Consider the following 17417-nt stretch of genomic DNA (forward strand, 5'->3'; position numbering starts at 1 on the left):
TCGCTTACAGACAACCCCCCAACCTGAAGCAAATACCCCCCAGCAACCATACACCACACAACAAAAACACTAACCCAGGAACCTATCCTTGCAACAAAAGCCCAATGCCAACTCTGTCCACATATCTATTCAAGTGACACCATCATAGGACCTAATCACATCAGCCATGCCATCAGGGGCTTGTTCACCTGCCATCTACCAATGTGATATATGCCATCATGTGCCAGCAATGCCCCTCTGCCATGTACATTGGCCAAACCGGACAGTCTCTACGCAAAAGAATAAATGGACACAAATTTGACATCAGGAATCATAACATTCAAAAACCAGTAGAACACTTCAACCTCCCTGGTCACTCAGTAACAGACTTAAAGGTGGCAATTTTGCAACAGAAAAGCTTCAAAAACAAACTCCAAAGAGAAATTGCTGAGCTTGAATTAATATGCAAACTAGATACCATTAATTTAGGCTTGAATAGAGACTGGGAATGGCTGAGTCATTACACAGATTGACTCTATTTCCTCATGTTAAGTAGCCTCACACCTCTTGTCAACTGTCTGAAATGGGCCATCTTGATTATCATTACAAAAGTTTTTTTTCTCCTGCTGATAATTGCTCATCTTAATTAATTAGCCTCTTAGAGTTGATATGTCTACTTCCACCTTTTCATGTTCTGTATGTATATATATCTCCTTACTATATGTTCCATTCTATGCATCTGAAGAAGTAGGTTGTAGCCCACGAAAGCTTATGCTCAAATAAATTTGTTAGTCTCTTAGGGCTTGTCTATACTTACCGCGCTGGTTCGGCAGCAGGCAATCGAACTTCTGGGTTCGATTTATCGCGTCTTGTCTGGACGCGATAAATCGAACTCAGAAGTGCTCCCCGTCGACTCCGGTAATCCTGCTCGCCGCGAGGAGTACGCGGAGTCGACGGGGGAGCCTGCCTGCCGGGTCTGGACCGCGGTAAGTTCGAACTAAGGTACGTCGACTTCAGCTACGTTATTCACGTAGCTGAAGTTGCGTACCTTAGTTCGATTTGGGGGTTTAGTGTAGACCAAGCCTAAGGTGCCACAAGTACTCCTGTTCTTCTTGCCAGGAGAGCTAGTTATTATTTTTATTTGTGTTGCAGTAGTTCCCAGAGAACCTGATCAGGGCTCCATTGTGCTAGGCACTGCGTATGTGCACACACACAGTAAAAAACAGTGCCTGCCCCCAAAAGCCAGCAATATAGGCTATGACAAGACACAATATGAGAGAAAGAATGGAGGAGGATGAGTAAAGTGAGCATGTAATTGTATAATAAGCAATTTCCTTGGCCACCATCTGGCTAGCCATTGTAAACCAGTTAGGGGACATACATGGCTCCAGTGGGAATGTCGATTGGACCTTAACTGCGTTTCATAGACTGGGCAGAATAAAGCATTCGCCTGGTTACATTACAAGGTAATATATCAACTAGAACCATGTCTGTAACTGGATTAGGAGACAACTAGGTTGTACCTAGAGCTGATCAGGATATTTTTGATAAAACAGCGTCAGAAAATGTTGATTTGTAGAAATGGAAGCTTTTAGGGACAATATCAATTTTGAGGAGGTAGGTTTTGTGTGTGTGGAATTTCTGGCCACAGAGACAGACCCACCCCAGAATAGCTAGGTGATTGGGGCATTTATGGGACTCTGCCTAATTCAGAAGTGGGACTTGAATGTGGGTTTCCTACATCCCAGGCGAGTGCCCTAAGCACCACTCCGCAGTTTCTCTTTCTCTGCATTAAAGATTTCAGTAGCTCTTGGTTTTGCTTCACAGCAGAAGGGGAACTAATGGCAAAACCACAACTTTTTTTGAAAACGGAATTCTCGTTTTCTGGCCAGCCATAGCGGCAGACATGTTCTGATGTAGTTGCCAATCTGTACTGAATACACAACCTGGGTCACACTCACTGGTTGCATACAGGGTTGTGGTTACAGAGATATCATAAGCAAGAGGAACAGACATTCTTTCATAGGTGTGAGTTTATTTGCTTTTCTCTGTGGTTGTTTGGATTTTACAAGACCATAAAATGATTTAAACTGAGGACATAAAAAGAATCTGGCAAAGATCTAAGTACAAAACCAACCACCCCACCTCTGCACCCCTCCCAACTAACCTGGGTTCCATTGTGCTCAGCAGTGCTGTTGGCAGGATGACTAGGTGAATTCTAAAAGTTTTGTGCAGCTCCATATGTGAGATTTCTAGCCCGTAAGAGAAAGTCACTGATTTGCCCCACTTGGCTTCGATGAGACCATTTCTGGTCTTAAAGTTATGTGTGAGTTATTATTTATTCATATCACAGTAGCACACAGCAAGGCAAGACTGGTGCCCCATTGCGCTAGGTGCTGTACAAACACACAGGGAGACAGTCACTGCCTAGAAGAGCTTACCCTAAGTAGATGAGACAGGCTAGGGAAAATACAGGCACATTGCAATTTGCTCAAAGTCACCCAGTGGCTTAGTGGTAGAGGTAGGAATTGAACTTTGATCTCCTGAGACCCAAATCAGTGTCTTAAGCACTAGATCACACTATCTTTCCCATAGTCTGGTGGATCAAGGCCTTTGAAACGGCCTGTCACTGGCAAGAAATGTCTCATATAGAACTGTATAGAACTACCAGTCCTTCCACCCCTGGGGCAGGCCTGTAGCTAGGTAAAAAAACATGAAGTTTGGGAAAAGATGGGTCCCACCCCCCAAAATAAAAAATAAAAAAATGGAATAGGGTGGCCAGTGATCCTCCCCTGAACAATTTGATATGCTCCTCTCCCTGCCACATCAATTACTACCCCCATCCCCCTACCTTTTTATGGGACCCTTCTGCTCCCCTCTAGTTACTCTCCTGGGCACCAGAACGCTTTGTAGGATTCACCCTCACCATCTTTTCTGATGTTCCCATAGAATTGGTTTAAAGCAGGGGTCGGCAACCCACGGCACGCGAACCGATTTTGAGTGGCAGCTGCCTGCCCAGTGAGAGGAGGAGGAGGAGGAGGGGCGGAGTGGCCGGAAAGCGCCACGCTGGGGGAAGAAGCGGGGGAGGGGGGAAGCTTGGCTGCTGCAGGACCAAGCTTCTGCCTCTTGCCCCTGCAGGGGAGAGTGGTGGTGGGGGTCCCGGCCCCCAGCCCTACTCAGCCCCCCTGCCCACCACTCTCCCCTATGGGGGCAGGAGGCAGAAGCTTGGTCCTGCGGCAGCCAAGCTTCCCTCCTCCCCCGCTTCTTCCCCCAGTGTGGTGCGTTCCGTCCCCTCCCCCTCCCCCTCCCTCTCCCTGCCGGCGATGGCCCTTGAGAGGGGGAGTGGAGCAGAGCTGAGTGGCAGCATGCTCGCTGTTCTGTAGAGGAGGCAGAGAGAGGTAGGGACGGGCCTTGGGGAAGGGGGTGGAACAGGGCATATCCCTCCCAGCCCCCTGCCATGAGCTGCTCAGGGCAGGGGGCTGGGAGCACCCCCATGAGCCGAGCACCCCAGCCTTCTGCCCTGTACCCCCACCCCTCTGCCCTGAACCCCCAAACCCCAACACACACCCAGCCTTCTGCCCTGCACCCTCTGCCCTGACTCTGAAACCCCCCCAGGTCTGGGGTCCCGGCTGCCGGCCCCTTGCCAGCCGGTGTCCCTGCCACAGGCCCTGCTCAGCCCACTGTAGGCCTAGGTGAACAGAACCCCTGGCTGGAAGCAGTCTGAGCAGGCTGGCGGCATAAGATCAGCATTTTAATTTAATTTTAAATGAAGCTTCTTAAACATTTTGAAAACCTTGTTTACTTTACATACAACAATAGTTTAGTTATATATTATAGACTTGGAGTACGTCTACACTTACCGGAGGGTCCGGCGGCAGGCAATCGATGTTCTGGGATTGATTTATCGCGTCTGGTTTAGACGCGATAAATCGATCCCGGATCGATCCCGGAAGTGCTCGCCGTCGACGCCGGTACTCCAGCTCGGCGAGAGGAGTACGTGGCATCGACGGGGGAGCCTCCCTGCCGCGTCTGGACCCGCGGTAAGTTCGGACTAAGGTACTTCGAATTCAGCTACGTTATTAATGTAGCTGAATTTGCGTACCTTAATCCGAAGTGGGGCGTTAGTGGGGACCAGGCCTTAGAAAGAGACACCTTCTAAAAACCGTTAACATGTATTACCGGCACGCAAAACCTTAAATTAAAGTGAATAAATGAAGACTCGGCACACCACTTGTGAAAGGTTGCCTACCCCTGGTTTAAAGTAAGGATCACATTTGCAAATGGGTTTTTAAAAATGCCCCTGCTAGAGCATTTGTTTGGAAACACAGATGTAAAGGGGCTTTTTTGCTGTCTGTAATGGGTGTGTGCACAGATTTTTCAGTTGCGTTGTTTAGAGGCCCATCTGAAACTTTGGCTTTAAATAGGGGCAGTAAGGCAAAAATAATTTTGGGATAACCGCATGGGCTTTAACATATTCTCCCAACTGTAGGGCTGCTGCTGGGAGCTGGTTTATTGTGGCAATTATAAGCTTTACGCCTTGCAACCACAAGCGTATCGACATGAGCAGACCCCTGTGCCTGACTGAAGTCAGTGAGGCTCTCTGCAAGTGCTGGGATATATCCATGCAGATCCAGTTACCGGACCTGGCCCTTGGTTTGTTACTGGTGAATTGCTCAAGACAGCTGAGCTGTATGCACAGAGCTATTATTGGGAGTCTACTCTCAAGAGGTTTCAGAGTAGCAGCCGTGTTAGTCTGTATCCGCAAAAAGAACAGGAGTACTTGTGGCACCTTAGAGACTAACAAATTTATTAGAGCATAAGCTTTCGTGGGCTACAGCCCACTTCTTCGGATGCATATAGAATGGAACATATATTGAGGAGATATATTAAGTAAGAGAAAAAAAAATTTTGAAGTGATAATCAAGATAGCTGAGTACAGACAGTTTGATAAGAAGTGTGAGAATACTTACAAGGGGAGATAGATTCAATTGAATCTATCTCCCCTTGTAAGTATTCTCACACTTCTTATCAAACTGTCTGTACTGGGCTATCTTGATTATCACTTCAAAAGTTTTTTTTCTCTTACTTAATTGGCCTCTCAGAGTTGGTAAGACAACTCCCACCTGTTTATGCTCTCTGTATGTGTGTATATATATCTCCTCAATATTTATTCCACTCTGTATGCATCCGAAGAAGTGGGCTGTAGTCCACGAAAGCTTATGCTCTAATAAATTTGTTAGTCTCTAAGGTGCCACAAGTACTCCTGTTCTTTTTACTCTCAAGAGCTGGGCGGTGCATGCTGGCTTGTTGTTGTAGGGTTGCCCGTCAATCCTTGGACTGCAATCTCTGCTTTATTATAGCAGGGTGCTCAGGAAGGTGGGTTACTGCACCTGGGTTTGTCACTGGGTTGTTCTGCATGCACTGTCTTCTTTACTCCCTCTGAAGCATCTGGCACCAGCCACTGTCAGAAGACAGGATACTGGGCTAGATGGAACATTGGTCTGACCCAATATGTCCCTTCTTATGATTCGTTGTAGCAGGTTACTCATTGATGCAGGACCCTGGTTGTCTTGGCAATGCAAGGGTATCAACATTGTTGATTATTAAAAAAAATTCTCCAAGAATATTCAGGGGATTTTCTAATACAGTCTGATCAGGGAAAGGAGGCAGAGGCTGATGTGCTGGGGCAAGGAAGGCAGGAAGCAATGGTTTAGGGTAGGGGCTCTCAATCCGGGGGTCGTGACCCCCTCAGGGGGTCATGAAGTTATTACGTGGGTGTCAAAAGTACATGCACAAAACAGAGAGCAACTGCTATAAAATATCTAATTTAAATCTAGTATTTTAAAAAATTACACATACCTTTCTGCGGCAGTTTAGTGTATTTACTTCAGAAAGTATTGTGAACATATAAAGCAGGGGTCAGCAACGTTTGGCAGGTGGCTCGCCAGGGTAAGCAGCCTGGCGGGCCGGGCCAGTTTATTTACCTGCTGACGCGGCCAGCACATCCCTCGCCCGCGCCGCTTCTCGCCGCCCCCATTGGCCCGGGACGGCAAACCGTGGCCAGTGGGGGCCACGATCGGCCGAACCTGCCACTTCAGCAGGTAAATAAACTGGCCCGGCCCGCCAGGGTGCTTACCCTGGCGAGCCGCGTGCCAAACGTTGCCAACCCCTGATATAAAGCAATGATCATTGCTCCTAAACAAAATATATATTTGTATTATTACCACTTTAAGGAAATTGGACTGCGGAGATTGTAGTATCGTGTGCTCAGGTTTGTTGCCTTGAGACTAAAAGGTGGGACTTTGAGACTACATTAGAGGACTTGATTGTTCAGCAGCTAAAGAGCTGCATTAAACTGCAGACAAATCAGAACACTGAGATCAGCACACCAAAAAAAAAAAAATGAACAGTCAGACACACAGAGAGGGGCAGTACTGGGGGGCAAGGGGGTTTGCAGGAGCCATAACCACCCCAAAATTTGCCTTAGGCCGCCCCTCCCCCCCAGCAACCTCTCCCAGTGCAAAGGTCAAATGTTATACAGAAGTAAGGGTGGCCTGGTATGGCACTGCCACCCTTCCTTCAGCAATTTTGTGCTGCTGCTGGCGGCAACAGTGCCTTCAGAGCTGGGTACCCGGCTAGCAGCTGCTGTTCTCCCACCACTCCTGCTGCCAGAAGCAGTGCAGAAGTAAGGTTGACAATGGGGCGCTAAGTCTGCTGTGAAAATGCTATTGACAAAGTTTCATTATGCGGCAACCTCCCCCCAGTATTAAACAGTAACTAGCTTTTCTGCTTCTAACAATAATTCAATACAATGTGTTAGTCTTAATTTAAAAGTGGTGAGAAAAAGGTACATTCATTTTAAACAAAAGGGTTATACATTTAGCATTTAAAATAGTGTTAAAGATATTGTAAAAGTGCTTTTAATTTATAAACGGAAGAGGAGGGGGTCACACTCAGGCTTTCTGTCTGGAAGGGGTTTCACAAAAAGTTTGAGCACCACTGGTTTAGGGTAAAGTCCATGCCTGCATTCTTTGATAATTATGTCAGCCCAGGAGATGACTCAGCAGGGAAGGGCTTCTTGCTTTCTCCAGCGAAAACAGCCCCCTTAACTCAAGGAGACAGGAGGTTTTGGCTTTAACCCTATAACTGCTGGAACACAACATCTTACACACTTATTCAGTCACCCCAAAGGATCCACAAACTCCTATACGTGCAGCACCACTGAAGCTAAGCTACATTTGGAGAAGGCAAAAGCAAGGTTCCTAAAGAGAGAGGGACTTTTTGCCCAAGAAAGATCAAACTAATAAATCTTGCATTTTACAAGGCATGTCATGAGATCTACCCTCACACAACTACATGTTTGAAGGCTGCGTTCAAAAGACCCACCTGGAACTCAGTTTATGTACCGGGGAACAATGGTCTCTTAACCGGCCAGGATTTGAACCTCTGATTCTAGGGTTTTTCCATAGTCCACTGAGTCTCCACTGCAAAGAAAAACCCACAGTGCCTAGACTCAGAGCCTGGGGCTATAAATAGCAGTGTAGATATTCCTGCCTGGGCTGAAAACTGGGCTCTGCACCCCGGCATGTGGGGAGGGTCTGAAAAGCAGGAACGTCTACACTGCTCTTTTTAGCTCCGCAAGCCTGAGCCAATTGACCCAGGCTCTGAGACTCTGTGCCACAGGTTTTCCTTTGCACTGTAGACATACTGAAAGCCACTTCCTCTGGGGTAACTGAAGCTGAGCAATGGCTTGAGCCAGCCTCCACTGAAGACAAAGGTAGTTTTCCCATTTAATTCAGTGGGATCAGAATCGGGCCACACAAGAAGCCAACTTCTTAACCCTTTCTCTGCTGGCCCATGAACTAAGCTGCTAAAGGAGCTTTGATCTAAAATAAAACCTCAACCAACAAATTCCCATTGACTTGATAAAATAACCCAGGGCTTTGAGAGCCTCAGGATAAGGCAATACAAAGTGCAAGGCATTATCTGTAGTATTCATAATACAGGCACACAGTTTTTCTCTTGGCTTTTGTAATGTCCAAAAGAGAGATAATGAGAACAATGGGGAAAGCAGAAAAAGCCCCTTCACACCATACATGTGTTACAATAGCACCTGGAGATCAAAAGTGAGACTGGGGACACATTGTGTTAGGCAGTAGACAGTAAGAGACAGTACCCACCCCAAAGAGCTTCTGAGTTAAATAGACAAGATCAGCCAAAGGGTGGGAGAAAAAAAATTAACATCATCATTTGACAGATGGGGCCCAGAGAGGTTAAGGCCCAGATTTTTATAGGTATTCAGGTGTTGGTGCACTCAGCCTAACTGATTTAGGAGCCTAAGCCTCATGTTCAAAAGTGATGGGATTTTGCTCTTAAGTGCCTAAATCACTTTTTAACATGAGACTTAGGTGTTACAATGCTGAGCCCGAATACCTTTAAAAATCTGGCCCAAAGTGACTTGTCCAGGGTTATACTCTGGTACAGCTGGAAATTAAACTCTGTTCTCATGAACCTCAGCCCAATGTCTTAACCTCAGACCACCCTTCCTACCTTTAAAAGGCCTGGACTACACTAGGAGTTTATCTCGAATTTAGCAGCGTTAAACCGAATTAACCCTGCACCTGTCCACACAACCAAGCCCTTTACTTCAATATAAAGGGCTCTTAATATCGATATCTGTACTCCTCCCTGACGAGGGGAGTAGCGCTGAAATCGGTATTGCCATTTCGAATTAGGGTTAGTGTGGCCGCAATTCGAAGGTATTGGCCTCCGGGAGCTATCCTACAGTGCACCATTGTGACTGCTCTGGACAGCATTCTGAACTCAGATGCACTGGCCAGGTAGACAGGAAAAGCCCTGTGAACTTTTGAATTTCATTTCCTGTTTGCCCAGCGTGGAGAGCACAGGTGACCACGCAGAGCTCATCAGCACAGGTAACCATGCAGTCTGAGAATAGAAAAAGAGCACCGGCATGGACCGTACGGGAGGTACTGGATCTGATCGCTATATGGGGAGAGGATTTAGAGCTAGCAGAACTACGTTCCAAAAGACGAAATGCCAAAACTTTTGGAAAAAAAACTCCAAGGGCATGATGGAGAGATATAAGGGACTCACTGCAGTGCTGCGTGAAAGTTAAGGAGCTCAGACAAGCCTACCAGAAAACCAAAGAAGCAAACGGAAGGTCCGGGGCAGAGCCGCAGACATGCCGTTTCTACGCTGAGCTGCATGCAATTCTTGGGGGGGCTGCCACCACTACCCCACCTCTGACCATGGATTCCAAGGTGGGGGTAATCTCAGCCATGCCTGAGGATTCTGCGGATGGGAAAGATGAGGAGGAGGAGGAGGAGGAGGAGGAGGATGAGCTCGCAGAGAGCACATAGCACTCCGTTCTCCCCAACAGGTAGGATCTTTTTCTCAGCCTGACAGAAGTACCCTCCCAACCCCCAGACAATGAGGCCATGGAAGGGACCTCCGGTGAGTGTACCTTTGTAAATATAAAACATGATTTAAAAGCAAGCGTTTTTTAATGATTAATTTGCCCTGAGGACTTGGGATGCATTCGCGGCCAGTACAGCTACTGGAAAAGTCTATTAACATATCTGGGGATGAAGCGGAAATTCTCCAGGGACATCTCCATGAAGCTCTCCTGGTCTCCTGGAGGTACTCCAAAAGCCTTTCCACAAGGTTTCTGGGCAGTGCAGCCTTATTCCGTCCTCCATGGTAGGACATTTGACCACTCCATGCTAGTAGCAAGTAATCTGGTATCATTGCATGACAAAGCCTGGCAGCGTATGGTCCCGGTGTTTGCTGGCATTCAAGCAACACCCGTTCTTTATCTCGCTGTGTTATCCTCAGGAGAGTGATATCGTTCATTGTAACCTGGCTGAAATACGGGAATTTAATTAAGGGGACAGAAGTGGCCGTTCCTACTGGGCTGTTTGCCTGTGGCTGAAAAGAAATCCTTCCCTGCAGTTAGCCAAGCGAGGGGGCGGGGGGGAGGGAGGGAATGATTGGCGCTGAGCTTTTTGCGTTTGGCTGGCAGGGATCTTCCCTGATACCAGCCATGCGGTGGGGGGGAGGGATAAAGCGATCATCCCAGAGAATTGGATGGTGTGGGGGTAGTTTGGTTTCTGCTGCTACACGTTAACAGGAAAACTGCAGCACTCAACGGGCTTTGCTTGGTATGTGGGAAAGAAGGGCGCTGCTTTTCTGAAGGCTACAGAAGTTGAAAGACAATGGCTTACCATGGCCGCATGCAAGCCGAATTCTGTTGCCCGGACCTGCGTCTGTGCTCTCTAACACCAAAGCCGCAGGCACTCAATATTAAGATGCAAAATGCGACCTTGTACCGAAATCACATGTGCTATGTAATGTGAATAGTGTTGTTCACCGTGAAAGAGTATAAGCATTGTTCTGTAAAATGTATCTTTTTAAATACTTCTCTCCCTTTTTTCCCTCCCTCCCGCAGCTGCAAATTTGTCAAACCTTCCTCCTCCGTCCTGAAGGCTATCTCAGATAAGGAGGCAAAAAAAAAAAGGACTAGAGACAAAATGTTCTCTGAAATCATGGAATCGACCCGCAATGAAAGAGCTCATCTGAATGAGTGGAAGGACGCGGTTTCAAAGTACAGGAAAGAGGCCAGTGAACGTGAGGACAGGAGGGACCAACGTGAGGACTTGAGGGACCAATGTGAGGAGAGGAGAGACGCTCGAGATGAGAGGTGGTGGCAGGAAGATCAGAGGAGGCAGGATGCAACGCTGGGGCTGCTGCGTGAGAAAACGGACATGCTCTGGCGTCTGGTGGAGCTTCAGGAACGACAGCAGGATCACAGACTGCCGCTGCAGCCCCTGTATAACCACCCTTCCCCCTCACCATGTTCCATAGCCTCCTCACCCAGACGTGTAAGAACGCGGGCGGGGGGAGGCTTCGTGCATCCTCCCACTCCACCCCAGTGGACAGCCCAACCAAAAGGCTGTCATTACTTTGAATTTTTTTAGTGGCCTTTTCCTTCCCTCCTATCCTCCTCCCAAACCCCACCCGGGCTACCTTGTCAGTTCTCTCCCTCTTTTTATAATCAATTAATAAAGAATAAATGATTTTTAAACGATAGTGACTTTATTTCCTTTGAAAGCAAGCTGTGATCGAAGTGGGAGGGTGGGTTGCTTACAGAGAATGAATCAAGGGGGCGGGTTTTCATCAAGGAGAAACAAACAGAACTTTCACACCGTAGCCTGGCCAGTCATGAAACTGGTTTTCAAAGCTTCTCTGATGCACAGCGCTTCCTGGTGTGCTCTTCTAATCGCCCTGGTGTCTGGCTGCACGTAATCAGCGGCCAGGCGATTTGCCTCAGACTCCCACCCTGCCATAAAGGTCTCCACCTTACTCTCACAGAGATTGTGGAGCACACAGCAAGCAGCAATAACAATGGGAATATTGGTTTGGCTGAGGTCTGAGCGAATCAGTAACGTGCGCCAGCGTCCCTTTAAACATCCAAATGCACATTCTACCACCATTCTGCACTTGCTCAGCCTGTAGTGGAAAAGCTCCTGACTACTGTCCAGGCTGCCTGTGTATGGCTTCATGAGCCATGGCATTAAGGGGTAAGCTGGGTCCCCAAGGATAACTATAGGCATTTCAACATCCCCAATGGTTATTTTCTGGTCTGGGAAGTAAATCCCTTGCTGCAGCCATTTAAACAGAGTAATGTTCCTGAAGACGCGAGCGTCATGAACCCTTCCCGGCCAGCCCATGTTGATGTTAGTGAAACATCCCTTGTGATCCACCAGTGCTTGCAGCACCATTGAAAAGTACCCCTTGCGGTTTACGTACTGGCTGCTCTGGTGCCAAGATAGGGATATGGGTTCCATCTATCGCCCCACCACAGTTAGGGAATCCCATTGCTGCAAAGCCATCCACTATGACCTGCACATTTCCCAAAGTCACTACCTTTGGTAGCAGCAGCTCAGTGATTGCTTTGGCTACTTGCATGACAGCAGCCCCCACAGTAGGTTTGCCCACTCCAAATTGATTCCCAACTGACCGGTAGCTATCTGGTGTTGCAAGCTTCCACAGGGCTATCGCCACGCGCTTCTCAACTGTGAGGGCTGCTCTCATCTTGGTATTTTGGCGCATCAGGGCAAGGGAAAGCAAGTCACAAAGTTCCACGAAAGTGCCCTTACGCATGCAAAAGTTTCGCAGCCACTGGGAATTGTCGCAGACCTGCAACACTATGTGGTCCCACCAGTCTGTGCTTGTTTCCCGGGCCCAGAATCAGTGTTCCACGGCTAGAACCTGCCCCATTAACAACATGATCTCCAAAGCACCAGGGCCAGTGGTTTGAGAGAATTCTGTGTCCATGTCCATGTCCTCATCACTCTCATCGCCGCCGCGCTGCAGTTGCCGCCTCCTCCTCGCCTGGTTTTTCTGGTCTTGATTCAGCATAAACTGCACAAGAATGCATGAGGTGTTTACAATGTTCATGACTGCTTTCTTGAGCTGAGCGGGCTCCATGCTTGACATGGTATAGTGTCCGCAGTGCAGTGTTCACCCAAGAAAAAAGGCATGAAACGGTTTTCTGCCATTGCTTTCATGGAGGGAGGGGTGAGGCTGTACCCAGAACCACCAGCGACAATGTTTTTTGCCCCATCAGGCATTGGGATCTCAACCCAGAATTCCAATGGACGGGGGAGGCTGCGGGAACTATGGGATAGCTACCCACAGTGCAACGCTCCGGAAGTCGATGCTAGCCTCGGTACATGGACGCACACCGCCGAATTAATGTGCTTCCAAAAATCGGTTTCTGTAAAATTGGAATAATCCCGTAGTGTAGACATACCCAAAGGAATGAACCTTCCATTCATGAGAAAATTATTTGATTATCCTGAAGGAGAGGCTCAAGACGGTCACTTGATCTCAACTCCCCTTCATAATGGGACAAAAGTGCCGACAGGCCAAGACTGCAACTTAATATTAGAATTCAAAACATATGCATGCCAAGGAACATTGCAGTTAAACAATAAGCCTGGAAAAACATTGGAATGGGAGGTCAGCATTCAAATATCCTCATGCTTCATGCACTCCTTAAAGAAATGGACATAAGCAACAGTCATAAAATATCAAGATTGGAAGGGACCTCAGGAGGTCATCTAGTCCAACCCCCTGCTCAAAGCAGAACCAATCCTCAGACAGATTTTTACCCCAGTTCCCTAAATGGCCCCCTCAAGGATTGAACTCACAACCCTGGGTTTAGCAGGCTAATGCTCAAACCACTGAGCTATCCCTCCACTGTTAGGGTCATAGTTACTCTGGACAGGACAAAAATGGCTAAGCCGGGATATGGAGCCAGCTCCTCAAAAGTTTTTAGGCATGCATGGGAATTTGGTGCCTAAATGCTTAGGAGAATCTGGGCCATAAACCCTTCTGCTTCAGGGCATAAGACACCACTGTGCAAGGTTAACCATTAACTGTGCAAGGTGAAGAAGAAACTTTCCCTATGGGCAGGTTATTATGTAATCATCCATTATAAGCATTTTACACCTTCCTTGGGAGCCCGTGGTCTTGGTCACCACTGGAGGCAGAATATTGGATCACTGGTCTCTATGTTCCAGTGGTCCTGTTTCAAGAGGCTGTTAAAGCGCTGGGAAATTAGTTTTGCAAACAATTTTGTTTTGAATCAGAGGTCGAGGGACTGGGAGCTGGGATAGGGATTTGGGATCCAAAACCAGCTCCAGTTCCCAACCTCTTTTCAACTGACCTTGGAGACACATCGAGGGCCTGATTCTCCTCTCACTAGTGCCAGTTTTATACCAGTGTACCCTCAGTGGCTTCCACTGAGTTACTCATGATTTATACCAGGGTGAGAGAGGCCCTTAGAGTATACTTTGCTGGGTGATAAGGACTGTGTGGAGCAGAGGCAGAAGGCGTGAATCCAGCGTGTCTGTGAAAGATAAACACACACAGACATCCTCCGTCATCTATGAGGCAAACGCCTGCCCTGGAGTTAGATCCTTAAATGGCAATAATGTCATTTTCAGTGATGGGTTGATAAAAGTGCAGTGTTTGCCTAGGACAAAGCAGGTTGTGCAGGTGGAAATTCCTGCCTGGTGGAGTGAATCATGAGTCAGCCCTTCAGACCTTTGTGGATCCCATGTAGAGTGAACACTTCTGTGGGGGTTGGGAGCATGTTAACCACTTGTAACTACTCTTCAGGTTACATACCCCTATACAGAATGCTTATTTGTGTTCAAAGCTCTGTACAAACATTGTCCATTTGCTTCACCCAGTGTGGTGGATAGGTAAATATTATCCCCATTTCACAGAGAGGGGAACTGAGACAGGCATCCTGGTTCCACAGCAGGTGACTGGTGGAACCAGAGGCAGGACTCAGGACTTCCTGGTTTCCAGGGTTCTTATTAAATATTAATGATTATTAAAGTAGTGTCTAGAATTCACAGACATGGACCAGGTCCCCATTGTACTGGCTGCTAGAACAAAATGACGGTACTTGCCCCAAAGAGCTTACAGTCTAAATCAAGAGACAACAGATGGAGACCGACAGGGAGAGCACAAAGAAACTATGAGACAGTATTGTCTAAGTGGACAGATAAAAGGTTGTATTCGTGTCATCAGACCTGCTGCCTTTCTCACTATACACCATATTGCCACAGTGCATCATAGGGAACAGTGCAGGTTATTAGTTAAATTGGAAATCAAGTCAAGTTCTGCCACACACTCACCATGAAATCTTGGGCAAAGTATTTCCCCAGTTTATGCTTCAGGTTCCTCATCTGTCACATGGAAATATTAGCTTCTTCCTGGAAACACGGCAAGGCTTCCTGAATGTGTGCCAAGCACTCTGGGATCCTCAGAAGAAAGGCGTGCTATAGAAAAGCAAAGTATTACCACTTGACGTGGAATATACACTGACACTCAAATATCATTGTGAGGGGCCAGCAACTCCTACAGTTGCTCTAAGGCCCTGAAATGATTGAGTTGTAGCTAGCTGTAGCCAAGACACACAAACAGATGTTTTTAATTTAAGAAAAAGGAAGGAGACTGAGCCTGCATACTTTTACTCATGAGCCTGGGCAAACTGATTTCATTTACACTGCTTACAGAAGTGTGGGCTGCCTATGTGAAAGGATGGGCCCATCTGATCTGTTCAACAGAGTTGCCACTGCCAAGCTGTCCTGCAGCGATCCAAGAGCGTAAGTACCAACCTCAGGGCAGCCTGTTAAGAACCAGATCACAAACTCCAAACTGGCTGTGATGTCTGTACTTAGACTGCACCAACCAATCATCAGATGTAAACTGCTCAGGCACTCTAACAGTCTTAACATGGAGCCACAGACAGTCCCCTGGGTGCTCTGATCCATCTTGTCACCTAGGCGAGCCTACCTTTGTGATAGACAGGCTCTTATACCATGAATCACAGCAATATTCAGGTTACTCTCAATCCCCAAGGGCCAGTCACTTACCCCAGGTGTACTGCGTCTTAGATCTCCCGCCAAAGACAATCCTTGTAGCCAATCCTATAATAAACCATATACAGATTTATCAATAGGAAAAACAAATGAGAGTTATTTACAAGGTTAAAGCAGGTAAGAACATAAGAACGGCCATACTGGGTCATACCAAAGGTCCATCTAGCCCAGTATCCTGTCTTCCAACAGCAGCCAATGCCAGGTTCCCCAGAAGAAATGAACAGAACAGGCAATCACCAAGTGATCCTCCCCTGCTTCCCACTCCCAGCCTCTGGTAAACTTATATACACAAATAAGTTACAATCTTAAGTTTCAAAAGGTAATAGAAGCTTCTATAATAAGCAAGCTCTATATGTCCTTTAGGGCTAACCCAGGCCAAGCACTGGGGATCTTTTGCTTATGCCTAGTAATCCTTGCCCTTCAGAGTCCAAGCAGAATAGAGATCCAGTTCCTCCTTGTTAAGGTTTTTTATTCCCTTCACCCATTCTCCATTGAGCTGGAAACTCAGCTGATGGGAAGAATTCACTTGCAAAACTCATCTTCATGGGGCGAGGGGAAGGCAAGAGAGTAAACAAAGTCTTGTCCTCTTAAATGTTCTCTAGTCTGTTTGGTGTTGATGGGCCTTCCTTATCAGGCAGGACATAACATCTTCTGCTGGAGATCAGCATTTCATACTGTTAATGTTTCCTCCCTGGCTGGTGATTTATTTATACAGTTACAGAAACTTACAATGGAAACACTAAATATTATCATAATATGGGATCCAAATGTTATGAGATCAATGCATGCAGCAACAAACAAGCATTCCATAAAGTCTAGACACATTCTTATAATTCTAATACCTATTTTAACAATACGAACACACAGGTGAGCCAGACTGATTTCAGTTATGTATTTGTCAGTATTCAATAGAGACCTGGAGACGTTGGCATAAGCTGGCCCCCGGTCTGCCAGCCAGAGCCACCTGTCCACATTTTCCCAGGATCATCTCTTTTTCGAGGTCGCTCTCCTGTTGTAGATACTATTCCATCCCCCATACTCTACACTAACATAATCTCTTCGTTTATAAAAACTAAAGGAGTGATTATTTCAACACCTCTGAGTCAGACATTGCGTCATCAGCCTGCAGTTATTCTGAATCCCTGCCAAACCACTCATGATTCATGGGTCAGGGGACTCTCAGAGAGGCAGCTAGAGGTGAAATTATACCCTTCATCAGAGAGGTTAGATTGCATTTCCAGAGCTCTGGGCTACAGAATAGATCTGGCACAAATCAGAATTTGCTGGGTCCTGAAGCTCGTCAGAGATGGAGCTGTAGAGAGATTAGCAAATTACAGCTTGTAAATCAAGGCTCTATTTCAGAGACAGGTTTGCCTTCACGTGTACAGTTTCTATAAAACGGTGTCTGGGAAATGAGCTAATTGCGCAATGGGAGAAAATTCAAGTTTAAAAATAAAAAAGTCCCTAAAAAACCTCAGCGAAAATCCCCACTTGAGTCCAGAGCTGGAAAGAACTGAATCCTGTTTAGAAAAGAGCAGGGCTGTGCATTCTGTGAACAGACATAGAACACCACAGACTAACACATGCAGGATTACTTTGCACCATGTGCAGTCTTTACACTATTCTGATATAGTAGCAGTATTTCACACCTACTTTACAGCGATGTAAGTTACTGTGGGCCTGATTCCAAATTCACTTCCACTGGTTTTAATACTAGTGTAAACGCTATTATCCTCAGAAAGCTGAGTCAACTACCCACAGCCACGCTCAGAACTGTTGGGCGTAACCAAAAAAATACAACACTAGCATTAGTGGCAGCTGCTGTGACCTGCTCTTGCTGCATGTTTAGCAAGACTAGCCCGGCGGATTGAAATTTTTAGAGAAGAATTCCCCCCTCCCCAATCAAAAAATGAGTTTTCAAAAATGAAAAATTTCAGGAACAACTGTTGATATTTC

At 46.8% G+C, this 17417-nt stretch overlaps 1 long non-coding RNA gene across 2 annotated transcripts; it reads right to left on the reverse strand.

Moving 5' to 3' along the window:
* Positions 1–11075: 11075 nt before the first annotated feature.
* LOC135981553 (uncharacterized) lies at positions 11076–16802 on the reverse strand. Of its 2 annotated transcripts, XR_010598617.1 has the most exons (3): positions 16378–16792; positions 15456–15509; positions 11076–14858 (listed from the first exon to the last, which is right to left on the reverse strand). It is a non-coding gene; the product is annotated as an uncharacterized LOC135981553 (long non-coding RNA). The 2 variants fall into 2 exon arrangements; XR_010598616.1 differs by having other exon boundaries at positions 15456–16802.
* Positions 16803–17417: the final 615 nt, after the last annotated feature.

Source organism: Chrysemys picta, chromosome 2 (genome assembly GCF_011386835.1).
Source record: "Chrysemys picta bellii isolate R12L10 chromosome 2, ASM1138683v2, whole genome shotgun sequence".
Taxonomy (NCBI): Eukaryota; Metazoa; Chordata; order Testudines; family Emydidae; genus Chrysemys; species Chrysemys picta.